We start from the raw sequence: 14,574 nt of genomic DNA on the forward strand, positions 1-14,574 counted from the left end.
TGGGACATTTTAAAGTCTCTTACACGTTGTAAGTCTTCCATCAGTGGTAGCTCAACAGGTCTGAATGCTCGTGGATCCCACGCTAATACCGTTAAAGCAAATAACTGTGGATATGTTCTCCTTCAAGAAGATCCACCCTATAGACTTCATCCCTTATTTGGTGCACCTCACTTTAATCTAGTCTGTCTACTATATGTTCGGTCTCGACTCACTTTTTATAACACTGTGAATTTAAAATGGAACAACTGCCTTTTTTCAGAAGGAGTTATTAACTGAGAAAAACCTGGAACCGGCAGCAACGCAGAAAACAGCACCTGCACACTTGGCAATGCAGTCCACTAGAAACTCTTCACTGCGTATCTTGGCAGCTGACAGCCACACAACATTAAGGCTTTGATTCTGTCTTCAAAGCCTGCGTTGCAGATGCTCCCAATCCCTTCAAAGACTGCCTGGCCATCCGTGGCCGCACGTGGCTGCGCGGTCCTGTGGCAATGCGAGTGCCTGCCCCCAAAGTAAGGCGAGGGAGTTATTTAGGAGAGACGCTTTTCAACAGATGGCCCACAAGCGTAGAATTTACTCACAGTGCATAACAGAACGACCGCAAACCTTGTGGCATTTTCAACAAATTATAAAGCATGCCGCTTCTGCATGATTTTCCTGCATAACAAAACATGTGAGGGGGAAAACCCCAAGAATATAAGGGAAATGGCAAGGGTGAGACCTGAGCTTTGCGCATGTTGTCTAATGCGTTTACGTGATGAAATGGTTTACTGGTGACTGCAAAATACACATGAGATAGACTCGTGAACCCTCATAATTTGAATTATCTGTTAGAAATATGTGGGCAATTTCAGGACTTATCACCATTTCCAAATGACACACAAAAAAGCTCGAGACTTGTATAAAAGTCTGTGTTGCGTTAATCCCTGTTCATTGTGCACTGTCAGTGTTACCAACTGAAGCACACAAATATGCTACTAGTAAATGTACTAAATATACTTCTGAGTTACAGTAACAACTTGAAAAAATAAGTAGCCCACCATTTTTCTGACATTTCAGAAAGCAAATAAAACCCAGTATGCTAGGAAGTTCAGAGGCACTTGATCCATTCTAAGAAGTCGTTATGCTTATCAAGTGAGAGGTACTGAGCTTTTGGAGTATCACCTTTGGTATATTCCTGTTCTCTGTAAAAGTGAAGCTTTGCATAAGATACTTGCTATCACGGTTAGTAAATTGCACCAAGATTATATGGTGAGCACTTACTTGTGTGCTCTCTCCCTTTCTCTCTGTTTACCATTTTGCAAAACCAGTTCTGTGTTCTGAAAGATGCTCATTGATATTTTTCATTGTAAACAGATGAAGTGATGCTTCTTTCTGTTATATTTATTTAATTACATAGGTATTTTATCCAACAAACAGGCATTTACAATAAACAATTAAAACTTCTGAGTTAAGTATTGGATTATAAGGTTAATCCATATTGTATGCTTACTTGTTTTCAGAAAGTCTTGAAAAATCACACAATTCCTTTAATAGCCTTTGGAACTGTCAGTTTGTTTTCATTTTTTTTTCCACCTCCTGCCCTCTTCCACCACCCCCTCCTCTGAAAACGTGATATATTAGATTTCTTATATATATATATATACACACACACACTTTTTTCCTAAGTGACTTTAGGATCCCTGAAGGACCACAGGTACATTGAATTTTTTCCCCTCCATTCCCAGAAGGTTTGGCACCAACTTAGCACTTGGAATGGGAAAAGTGGGAGAAAATTCCTGGAATGGAAAAAACTGGGTGCCTGTGTTGGGGGAGAAACAGCAGGAAGGAAGCTGGGGAGGAGTAGAGTCACTATAGCTGGGGCTGAGAGATGTGATGAAGGTATGTTCAGAAGAACTAGTACAGAAAGCAGAATAGATTCTTGTTTTTTTCAGTCCTTCATCAAACACTGTGTTAAAAAAAACAAACTCTAAATGGGGTGTAACCAAAATGTAGTCTGAATAATACTGCGTCTGTAGCATTTCAAGGAAAACAACGTGAAGGCAATCTGAGAATTTCAATCACACTGCTAGGTTGTGCCCGCTATTGTCATTGGATTTCCTGAATAGTCTGAGTTTGTGTCAGTGCTCTCACACCGTTTTAAGAACTTGTTCAGAAAGCTTCAAGAATAAAGTAAATGAAAATGAAATTCTTTGCTGGGAGATTATAAAACAGCTATGAAGATAATGTAGTGCTGCAGGTGAGAGGTTCTGGATCTGTGGGATAGTCACTGGGATCCTTGAATTGATCTGTATACCAGATAAACTCTAGGAAATAAAAATTGTAAGAGCAGTATTATATTGACTTCTTTATAAGAAGATGAAATTGCACCATGTGAGTTTTATTGCTTTCAAAAAGCCTGAAAAATTTTGTGATTTCTTGTTATTATAATTTATTCTATTCAGATTTTTGTTTACCATGTTTTTTTCTTTGAAGATAAGTGGAGAACAAGTTAATGAAATGTATAAGAAGGTTAAGGGAACATTCATTCAGATCTTCTTAATTGCTGGAGCCAAGCTGAGCTTTCATTTGTATACGTTGTATACATTTACCCACTAATATCAGAAAGTTGAATCATATGAATGACAGCAAGGTTTATATTTTGTTGAAACTGTTTAATGCAAAAATTGGAATAAATTATGTCAAGAAAAGGTTTGTTTTTCCTGCGCACTCAAGAACCCCTCTGTACTGAGGGTAGAGAATAGATGCAGCTCCTAGATTCCTAAGATGGGATGCATTAGATTATAAATCCATTCTACGCTTGGTCACAGCAAAATGTTATCCGACGATTAGCAAAATATTTGTCGTTCTGGAAAACAGTGGGAATATTTAAAAAATATCTTGAGATTACACATCGGTTGTGGCTTTCTTTTTTCATTGTTGTTACTTTGATGTTTTCATGTCTGGTCAAAAGAGAGTGTATTATTAATACCTTTCATTCAGTGCTTTCAAAGGGTGCCTGTTGGCTGTAATTCTCTGCAAGCTGATTTGATGCCCAGCTGGGAGATGACACACTCAGAGAGTTGATAAAACTGCTTAGTACTAAGGTATGCATAAACTGTGCATTATAATGAAAGCTGAGACCTGTGTGTAAGTAAGAGGGACCTTATATTGCACTCGCATCCCTTGAAATTATAAGCTCAAGCTCAAACACTCTATGAAACAGCGAAGTATAATGTTAAATGAAAATGTTTCTGCTGTGCTTAGATTTTATTTCTTTTATCTTACCATTTATTTCTGTGTCTGAGTGGCAGCCTAGCAATTTGAAAACTCTGCCTGCCTGTGTTCAACTGCCACAAATATTTTGGCAATGTAGTTATTATAAAGGATGTTTGAAAAAGAAGACAAAGTTTAAGAAAACATCAGAAAACAAAGTAGAGAATGTTGAATATGTTCAAAATATGTCCTCTGTATGCAATATTTGTTCTAGAAATTTCATTCCAATTTATGCTCCATCAGGGAGCATAGTATACAACCAGTCTGTTTGGATCATTGCTAAGGACCAAAGTCAGCTTACCATGTAGATGCACTGAGAGACTTGTAAATATCTGCATGTCAAAGGACTGTTTTCAGACGTCATTCAGGAAACTGATGCATTTTGGAAACCTCAGGCTGAGTTACTCTTGAGAGGAAAAGCAGGTCAGAAAAGGCCCGCGGGTCGCCAGAAGAGAGTACCAAAGCAAGGGAGTGTTAGCGCTGCGGGTCGCAGCTCTGGCACTTCGCAGTCTGAGGAATCCTCCTGCTCCTGCTCCCACCGCCCGGAGCCGAGGGCTGCGAGTTCAGCGGGCATCAGCGTTGCAACCGGCAAAGTACGTGTTGTGACTTCGATGCAGTGACGTTATATGTGATCGCTCAGGCCTCGACAGGTCTGTACAGTCATGCTATTAAAGCCATTGGCGTTTACAAGCGCGATTGTCTTCTCCGTTTCCCACCAGCTGACCCTAAGTCTTAGACATTTTCTAAATCACATTTAGAAGGAGGAGAAGCTTTTGCCATGCAAATCTAATAGCCAGTTAGAGGATTCATGTGTCACAGGAGAGGTCCAAGGTCCTCTCCCTCTTTGGCATGATTATCAGCAGGAATCAAACCTGGTGTTCCTATGCAAGTCTGAAAACTATGATGCTTTTGAGCCAAATTTCTTTTTCTGGCTTAGTTCATAGACATTACTATTTAATACAAGTTAGAATAACGGTAGAGCAGGCTTCTCACAGGAGGAGAACTTGAATTCAAATCTGTGGCCTGATTTAGAGGAGGTCCTCTGAACAGGATAGAGGATAAAGGGCTAACTGTATCAGACTACTTAAAGTCTGTAAGTGTGACACTTGTGTAAAGATATTCCTGTGGTCTGGAATTGTCACCTTTCTGCAGTAGCATAAACCCCTCCCTTGTGCAGTGTTTATTACCTCGCCTTAGGTGACCAAATGAACATGATTCTTCCAAAGCTCTCATTTCCCATCTATTATACGGCAAATCCAGGCTTGTGCCCTGGGGCTTTGAATTCCATTTAGCAGCAATACATCTGAACATTTAATTGTGCAGTGTGCAGCTTACATCCTTCCCGTAGCTCTAGCCTAAAGGTGTTTTCTCTTGAGAGAAAGCAGCAGCATTATCTGGTATTTATTTATTTATTTAAGGGTTTTTTATATTTTCCATCCAAGGAAACTGACTGTCCTTGGAATATGTGCCTGTTAGCTGAAAAGATGATGGCATTTCCAAAGGTGCTGAACACAGCTTTTCGTTATATTCACTGGTATCTAGGAGAGCTCATCATTTCTAAAATTCAAGCAATAAAATAAACAGTGATTCTGAAGTTGTAAATGTCAAAAAAATGTTGTTTACATAATCAAAATATTACACAGGAAAAAACGTGTTTATACAAGCCTTCGGTGTTGTAACTTTTGATCGTGGTCTCAAAGCAGATGTGCCTTTCAGTTAAACTTGAAATACACCCCGATAATACACTGGTGGCTGGTTGTCGTGGACGGAGCCATGCACGTCACTCCTAAGAGAGAAGCAACAGCGTGCTTTATTGGTGTGAGACAGTCAGTTAACAAAGTTCAGTGGTAAACGCGACGATGGTTTAACAAGACTCGATGGCAAGGTACGCTTGAGTATTTACTGCATAGAGGACAGGGTCAGACAAAACTGCCAGGGAGACCCTCCCATTGAGTCACGAGGTTCAGAAAGGACCCCCTTGCGTTCTAAACCCCTTCTCAGAGGGAAGTTTAGGTGCAGCTGGATCCAGACTTAGTCCCAGACTTGGTCAATAGTTTATGTCTAAAGGATTATATGTGCGCAATCAATCCTTGCTATCTTTTAGCTAAGATTTCAAAGTTTCAGTGCACTTATTCCCAATTCACTTACCGAGTACCTGACACGATAAGGACTCTCTCAACCTCGAGGAGTAACCTTGAGAGCCATCCCTACCCAAGGGGAGATCCTGGCGTGCAGCCCGCTGCCATGCAGGAGAGCTCAAGGGGCCCTGGGCTGTCCACTATGTATGGAGTAAGGTCGTTGACTTATTGTCACATTTGCATATCAGCCACGTTTTGGTTGGCGCATGCTCAATTAGCCCTTGGCTATTGTGGTGTTGTGTGTCTCCCCCGAATTTGCTTTGAGCAGATGCAGCCATGGTGACCAGACGTGTCCATTACGACCGACCGCCACTGGTGGGTGTCACCTGAGGAGGGTTATGGGAAATACAGGTCAGGTTGGGGGGGAGCACACCGTCACAGTGGTGGTGGTGGTGGTGGTTTTGGGTTTTTTTCTGGGTTTGGGTTTTTTTTTTTTCCTCTCTAAGAACCAGTGAAAAATTGATTACTTGAGAGGTTTCTGAAGCACTAAGTTTTAGAGAGTTTGGTTTTATTTTTTCCCTTTCAGTGGGAAAAAGTCATGTTTTTCCCCACATAAATCTGTCATTTAACCAATAACTATCTATGTATTCACTGAAGTATATATGAGTAATATCCTACATGTATATAAAAAAGAGAAGAATCTGAAGATGAGAAGTCCATCACTAATTTTTGCTTGTTCTGACAATGCAAGAGATAAGCCATTGGCAGAAATTTACCCGCAGTTTAACAGAAATACAGGATTGGATGAGCAGGCAGTCTGGCAGGTGTGGATTGTTTTTACACCTACCTGTTGATGCTAGTTAGCAGTGCGCATGGGTAGCATGCATATTTTTGAGATGTTACTAGTCCTTTTGTCTGGAAAAGCTTAAATTAACAAAAATCCATGGGAACAACTGCTTCCCTTGCTATGATTACATGAAAGAAGCTTTTTCAAATTTTCCAGGGTGAGGCCTCCTACTATATGACGTGGCACTTGATGACTGTGATGTGCCAGAATAATCCATGTAGTTTGAGGGAAGGCTGAAGGAGAAGGCGGCTCCAAAAACTGAAGTACAGCTGTGAGCACACCTTTTCAAAACAATGAAAGTCTTAAAATGATCCTGTGTTTGGGTGCCTTGTTAGGTCTGCTCTGCTGCATTCACAAGCCAAAGATGTTCTGTAATTTCAGAATTACAGATTACAGAATTACAGCAATGAGTGAGGACACAGAGGAAATACACATTCAGTCCCACTTAAGTGTTTACAATCCAAAGGCCATATTGCTGTATGTTTTTAAAGATGCTGTTCTCCTACATTAACTCTCTTCATGTTTATTCCCTCCCGCAGAAGAGGAGAAAACTAAATTCGTCTGTGTTTTTCTATACCTGATTTAGGCACGTCAAAATCTGAAATGCACTGTCACTTGAGATTGACTCCCACATTTCTGTCAATAACGGGACTGGCAGGGAAATGTATGCCATTCCTTCACAAATCGTGGAGTTTGCTGAATTTGCGTCTGAGGGCCACAGCATAGCCACTCTCCTGCAGGGTTTCCTCTTGGAGAAAGGTGCATGTTACAATTCCAGCCCTGCATTTTAAGCTACTTTGGATAGATCTTGCAGTGCGATGGTTCTGATGAAACTGGGAGTCTTGTGCACTTTACCTAGGAGGCCTTGCTATGTGAGTAAATACTACCGCCTGGCAGAGGATGGAGAACCTGACCTGATCCTTGTCTCTGTGCTGTGCCTGGCACAGCTCTGAAACCAATTTTCCTTGCCAAGTAACAGACCTTCTCCTTTTGGGATGGCATCATCTCACAAACTGCGCTCACTTAAACCCAACCAGTTCCTCACCGGAGACGTCCAACACCCCCCTTCCGTTCCTAACTCTTACTTCTGTGCTTTTGTATACAATAAAATTTCAGTCTGGCCCTTTATATCTCCTGGCTTTAGAGTTCCAGATATTTTTTCTTTTCTTCCCTGGAACTCAGCTGGCTGAAACTTGGAGCTTGTGACAGAAGGACAAACAAAAGGGGAGGTTTTGTGTCAAGCACCTTTTGTCTGTCATTAAGTGTTCATGTCAAAGAGGTTTTGTTGATCAACAGCACTGTAAGTATAAGCAAGTCTGATTCTGTTAGAAAGCTCCATGCAAAAAAAAATCTTAGCGAAGGGTGAATTGGATAAAATGTTGACAAAACTCAAGTATGTTAATGATTTTAATTACCTGGCTTCTACTTGCATTACATTCGTACATTACTTTGGAGAGGAACACTTTCTCACTGAACCCAGCCTTCGTGTGGTATCTCAGACCACTGTTACCTTCTTGGTTAAACGTTACTTATCCTTGTTCTCTTCTAAGTCAGCAAGTGCAAATAGCCGAACAAGCAAAGCTTCCAAAACTTGAAAATCAGGAAGGAAATGGGACATCCAAAGGTTTCCTGTGATTACAGTGCTTTTTATGCGGAGCCAGGAGTGCTTTCTACGGAGAGCAAATTTCTCTAATAGTTACTGTTTATAGGAGTTTGAAGACTCTGTTCGACAGCATTTGTCTCTGCCAGGAAGCATCCAAGACAAAGTGTAGCTGTATAATAAATTAATCAAAGTAACTGATGGCAGTTCTGGACTGCTGCATTAATAACCTGTTCTGCCCCTGCGGCAAGGATTGTCCCTCATTTTTTACCTGATAGCGTGGTGTATATCACAATGACTCCTTGCTATTTGGGTGTCCTGGGTGCAGCCATTATGAAGTCGTTTAACAGGAGCAGCTGCTATGAAGAAAATCAGTGGTAGGGGTGAATATTCTTATAAAGGAATAGTTTGATTTAGTTTACCTTTTGGTCTGTGGAAGAAAGCAAGATTCCCGTTAGTTTCCCAGTACTCATCTCTCTAATCAAGCCAATTTGTATGTTCTAAAGCTATCGACAGGGTTTAGTTCACGTGTTCAAAATATGTTGCCGTTAGAAATTTGAAAGCAATTGAGTAATTCACGACAGGAAAGCTTTAAATGGTCGTATTTGTTTCTGTCCATATCGAGTAGTTCCCTATGGTCACCCTTTCAGAAGATCCGGTGCCCTGGGCCACGGGAGAACAATCCGAGGAGGAAACGCGCTGCCCGTCGCGGCGCTGCGGCGTTTCCACTCATCTTCCTGACCCGTCAATAAAGCCCGCTCCGAACAATGACGGGGCGATGGCGAACGCAGCGCAGCAGGGCTGCACGTGCTGTTTTGGGAAAGAAATCTTGGGAAGTGAGTCAGGCTTTATTCAGAGCTCTGGACGCTAAATTTATCGGAGAGCGTCGAGCCAGTTTGGCGTTACGGAGCAGCCGGGCTTTGGTCCGCATCAAAAAGCGCTTCTCTCGTCGCCTCTCGGTTTCGCGTCTGGAAGAAACCCGTCTGTGGGGTCCAGCGAAGCGGCGGCGGACCGGAGCATCTGCTCAAAACCCCAAACCCCAGTCCCAAAGTGCGCGGGGGGGTGGGCAGAGGAGGGCAGCGAGCCTTCCGTCCCCGACCCGGGTGTCCGTGGCTGTGTCCGTGTGTCCGTCCCCCTCCCCGGGGGTGGGGGGGGGGCGACTCCGACGGCAGCGCGGTGGAGCCGGCGGGGCAGGGGTGCGGGGAACGGGCGGCGCGGCCGCGGGGGCGGGCGGCCAAGCCAAGAGCCAGCCCGGCCGCAGTCGGGGAGTTCTCCTCCCGCCCGGCTGCAGCCCTCTCCGGCTGTCCGCAGCCCAGCGGCTGCGTGGCGAGCCGGAGCCCGGTTCTCCTTCGCCGCGGACGCCTCTTGGCTGTGAGGTTTCGGCGCTCGGGGAGGGGGGGAACGAAGGGCCGTTCCCCGGCGGCGGCTGCCGCGCTGCCCTGAGCCGCCGCCGGCATGCGGCCGGACCGCCCCCGCCGGGGGGGGGGGACGAGGATTCCGGGCGGCCCCTGCTCGCCGGGAGAGCCGCCGGCACGATGGCTTCCACAGGTAGGGGCTCGGTTCCCCGCTCCCCCCAGCCCTCCACCCCTTCTTTGTGCGTTTTCCTCCGGCTGGAAACTCGTTTCCGCGGGGTTTGTGTTTCCCCGGCCGCCTGCCTGGGGGCGGGGGGTGTCTGTGCGTCTGTCTGCGTCTGTCTGTGTGTCTGGGGTTGAATAACGCCGGTGCGGTTGTGCAGCAAACGATCGGAGCTCCTCCGAGAAACTGCAAAGGCTTCGCAGGCGAGGGGGTTTGGTCAGCGTGAGGAGGCTTTTTTGTGTTTTCTGCGGTCGCTGGCGGAGGGCAGGGGGCTGGGTTCCTGAACTTGGGAAGTTATTCTTCTGCTGAGGAAGACTTCTAATTTTGGGGGGGGGGGGGGCGGAGTGGTTTTTTTTCAAGTAGAAGAAACGGGGACTGCCTGGAACGTATATAATTGCTGACTACGTACAAAAACGTTGTCCAGGCTGATGCTTTTTCCTCCCCCGAGGAGTTCCTAGCAATGTTACAGCAGCATTAAATTTCCTTTCGAAAGCATGCAAAATGAACTGACTTTGTAAACATAAGTCCTTCCTGAACGAGGAATATCATATAGTTTTCCTGCTTTCTTGCTTAACGAGAAAAACAGCATATTGTGCCACTAGCACTGGCAGAGTAATTCTTCTGATTCAGGCAGTACATGTAAAATATTCTCGCTTTCTTACTCCAGATGTGAATTTTCCATCAAAATGTAATACAGTCTCAGAGCAGCCAACTGTTGCATGGTACGATGCGCAGGGTGCACCAGAGTACTTGAAAGAGCCTGATTTTTTCGGCCTTGATGCAACCAATTTTTTCTATCCAGTCAGTAGCAGCAGATGCTCGTGTAAGGACTGCAACCCTGAAAGGAGAGTTCTTGAGTCACAGTTCTTAAGAGACAGACCAAGAAAACACCTAATCGCTTCACTTCTCAGTCCTGTTACATGATACTGAGCAACACTGAAGACAGACTGAACTGAGTTTGGTTTTGCCTGTTTCAATCCCAGATTATTAAAAGCAGCTTCTGAAAAATCGGGTTCCTTTTCTGGTCCTAAAATGAAAATGGTTTAGGTACACTACTTCAAAACTAAAAAGCAGCCCTCACTTTGGGTATTCAGGCCGCAGTGAGCTGGGTTCAGCCGTTTGTTACAGGCGAGTGACTCCAGAAGAGTGAACTGGTTGAAGAGGGTCACCTTTAGGCAGAATTTTTCTGACGGGAGAAGAGCAGGACCAAAGTGAGACTTTTGGTGAAGGTCTGAACATCCATTTGATTGCTTCCATTCCTCCTGCTGGGTAAGTACTCCTCTGGCATCGAAAGCTGCACGCTCGGACCTCTCTGGTGCCTGCTGACACCAGGGAACTGGACTGAGATGGGAAAAGGGGAGTTCAAACTCCCTCTTCCCCTCTTTTTTGCCTTAGGAAGAGTAGATAGGATCGTACCACGGAGGTGAAAATGTCACTGATGAGTCTTGGTGCTTGCTTTCCAGGAATGCCAGAAAGTCAACCCCAAGCCCACTCCCTTCTCTGTTCACTCAGTATTTGCTCCAGTTTGCCCCCCCTACCTCCACCCTTGCCCCCTTTACGTTGGTTTTGCAGTGGATCTGTCAGTAGAGACGAGTTGCATTTTTCAGTTCAGCACAGGCAACGCGGACCTGCATCTCCCACATCTCAAGCAATTTTGGTAGCTAGTGAACTTTGGAGCACAGGGCAGAGATTTTACTCTCTCTTTTCTTGAAAGGTGCTTGGTATTTCAGGGCATTCTGCCTGAAAAAGTATTACTATTTATTTTGAAGGTGCCAGTTTGTACACTTCTGTTGCCTAGTGGGTTTTTTTCCCGTCTAAAACTGTTGCAGTTTAATTTTACAGTTTGGTGAAAATTGTCGTATTCAGCAATGTGAATATCTGAAATTCCACTAGGAGATAAACCACGATAAGAATGGAATTGGCTGTCTCTAAAGCCACTTAACTAATTTGCTGTGAAAACTCAGTGCGGGCATGTTAATAATTAAATTCTAATTGTTTTGTTGGATTTGTTTTTGTATATTACTGAATGGTCTGCTGTACTTAACAGGCTGAATAGTAGTGCTCTTGTTTATGCATTATGGACTGACAGTGGCTCTCTCCTAAAGAGTGTTTTAATAAATGTCACATTTTATGTTTGCATGTGACCCGGATGGCTTGAGGAGATGCCTCCGCAGCTGATTTGCATTCCTAAGACAGCAAAGCTATGCTTAAAGTCAATAGCAGAGCATCTGCAAGATCTTTTAAAATACATGAGAAGACATGTGCAACTGATTCCTTTAGTCCCTGGGGAAGTTTCTTTTTTTTGTTTTGTTTTGTTTTGTTTTCTGGTACTATTTGGGAAAATAAATTAGTATAAGAAAGTCCTTCAGAAAGGCGCGATAAGAATGTTACTGCTTTGAAGATGCTGTATTGCAAATTCTATTCAGCAAATATGAGTTATTTGTATTTCGGTATTTTTGAATGAACATATGATAGCAAGCATCTGTAACAAACGGCGTAAAGGTCTGTCGATGGAATGGCTATTTCCTCAGAAAAGAAGCTGGATAGTAAGATCTTCAGGGCAGGGACTGTGGGTGGGGGAAAGTCGGGTCTGGTAAATCATCCTTTCGATACTTACCCTTGTGCAGACAGGGGCAGAGGGTAAGTGCAATTAATTCCCTGATCCTAGGGTTGCCTGGAGATAAGCTGACCCCTGGCGCAGCTTCAGAGGCTGCGTTTGTTTGTTACTGACAGGAGGCTCTGTGGGCCGTTATGGGAGCTAGAAGTTGCCGGAGCGCAGGAATGTCCCAGTGTGCACCCACTCTTGTCATGCATCTTGCCAGCAGGCGAGAATCTCCTGTGGAGGTGGCGAAGCGCCAGCCTTGCTCACCCAGTGCTTGCTGGGGAGGGCTGCTGTGCCAAGGATGTGTCCTCAAGGGGCAACACGGATGATATACAGCCCTCTTTAGGCATAAGGCAAGAACGGATTTTTTTTTTTCCCAAATACATTTGAAAGGTTCCCAAAACACAGGGAACGCTTTCTAAATGCACACAATAAATAATCGCATGAAGTTAGAAGCCTTCGGCACTGCAGCGTAGCTTACCTTTAATTACTAGCAGTTTGGGTTCCAACTGCCGAATGTGTTATTTCTTCCACTAAATAAATGTCTCTGAGAAATACTTTACCGCCTCTCTAGATTTGCTGTTTTATTTCCCAGGTTGTCAGCTACCACTTTGTTGTGTTTTCTGTAAGAGCCAAACATGTAATACATATTCCACCGAGATCCTTCTCAGTACTGTTTAATGAAGCAACTGAAGCTGCCCTTTCCAGCGCCGAGAGGTTAGTATATGGATGGATGCTAAAGCCACCATCTTCATAGCTTCTCCAGGTTCAGCCCGACTGATCTGGATACTTGCAGAGAGAGTTGATCCACTCAAACAGGCATGAGCAGGATCTCCAAGCAATAGTAACTTTGTCTTTCCCTTCACAAGCATGAAAAAAATATTTGTTCTGTTATATCTGTTTGCTATTGGTGGGTTTTGCAAAAGCGGGGGAACTGAAGTGCAGGTGCTGCTGTGATGGTACATGGTTTTGACTCATGACATGTTCTCCTTCTGAAAGAACATAGGCAATTGTGAAGAAGAGTTTATGGATGTGCATAAAAACCAGCGGATTCCAGGCCAACAGCGAAACTGCCCCTGTTCCATCCATTAAAAAAAACCCAACACAAAACCCCCAAACCTGAAACCCCCTCTTTTTATCCCTCAACTGCATGCCTTTTTTTTTTTTGTTAGTGAGTTAGACCAGTGGTCTCCAAAGTGGGGTGTGTGCAACCCAGGTGATGCACAGGACGATCCATTGGGGTGTTGGGGGAAAATAGTAGAACTTCAGTAGTACATCTATGCAATTCATATTTAAATAAATATACATATATTGGGGGGGGGGTGGCCTCAAAAATTTCTTATTGGTGGGATATGCAACTAAAAAAGTTTGGAAATGACTGCGTTAAGGCTCTTCTGCGTGAGGAAATTAGTGTTACCGTAGAAGGATAGAAATGATGTTTGGGAAGCACCTCAGGGGCTGTGTAGTCCAACCTGTGACTCAAAACGGGACCATTACGAGTACTGGATCCTGCTTTGTCTGAGTCGGGAAACCCCCTCCTGGTGGAGGTTCCACCACAACCCTGGTTAACCTCTTCCAGCGTTGCACTGCCCATGGTGACAAAGCTCTTTTCGATTTCTAGTGAGAATTTCCCCAAGACTTTTTTGTCTGTCACTACTGAGAAGAATTCAGCTCTGTTGTCTCTTCTGGCAGAGAAGAGACCCTCTTCTAGTAGTTTTAGGCTGCTTTTAGGTTCCCCACCTAGTTGCTTTTCTTCTCCAGACTAAACAATCCCAGCTCCATCATCCTTTCGTCATGGGCTGTGTGAGCAAGGGCCCTGGTCAGCTTGGTAGCCTTCCACTGGGTCCCATCCAGGTTCTCATGTTCCTGAACTGGTGGCCTAAAAACGAGTTTAGTATTCGAAGTGAAGCCTTCCCAGCATCAAATACAGAGGAGTAATAACCAGCTTCCTTTGATCTGCTGGCTGTGTTCGTCCTGCTGTAGCTCAGTATGCCCGATTTGGGATGTGAACAAAGTGAAGACTCTATTTCAGCCTGGTACCCCCTGCAACTCCTGATCCTTTTCAGCAGGGCTGCTAATTACTGGTTGGATCTCAACCCGTATTGTTGCAAGGTCTTGTTCTGCCCCAGATACAGATTTTTTGTATTTCATGTTGATCTTAAGATTTCTGTTGGTCCAGTCCTCACTCAAGTTCACCGAGGTCCCAATACTCGTTATTGCCATTCTTAAAGATGGGCTTAATATTATCCCTTTCCTAGTTATTGGTGTGGTTCAGTGAAGCAGAATCATTGGTATGGACATCAACCCTTATTTTAAGTTTTCAGATTTTCTTAAGAAAATTAGAAAGGTGGACTTCCAAATTCCTTCCTAATTGATAACATTCAGTTGCGCGGGAGTTAATCTGAGCAAAACAGGGTCTTTATACCTTAGTTTGTATGCCTTGGTTTTTGCTGTCTAAGTTGAAGTAAAAAGCAAAAAAACGTGAAAAGAAGGTAAAAACTCTGTTAGTATTTTAGGATTTTTTTTTTTCTAAATAATTTAGACTTTTGAAGAAATACTGGGAAAAGCAGGGGCTCTGTTGCTATAGTCAAAGTCAGTAAACTAGCTGACTAATCTT

The 14,574-nt window shown here is 44.0% G+C and overlaps 1 protein-coding gene across 12 annotated transcripts in view; it reads left to right on the top strand.

Moving 5' to 3' along the window:
* The window catches only part of TNS3 (tensin 3), a 298,348-nt gene that overhangs the window by 251,838 nt on the left and 31,936 nt on the right, over window positions 1-14,574 (top strand). The gene's annotated exons all lie outside the window — the stretch shown is intronic.

Source organism: Aquila chrysaetos, chromosome 18, assembly GCF_900496995.4.
Source record: "Aquila chrysaetos chrysaetos chromosome 18, bAquChr1.4, whole genome shotgun sequence".
Taxonomy (NCBI): domain Eukaryota; kingdom Metazoa; phylum Chordata; class Aves; order Accipitriformes; family Accipitridae; genus Aquila; species Aquila chrysaetos.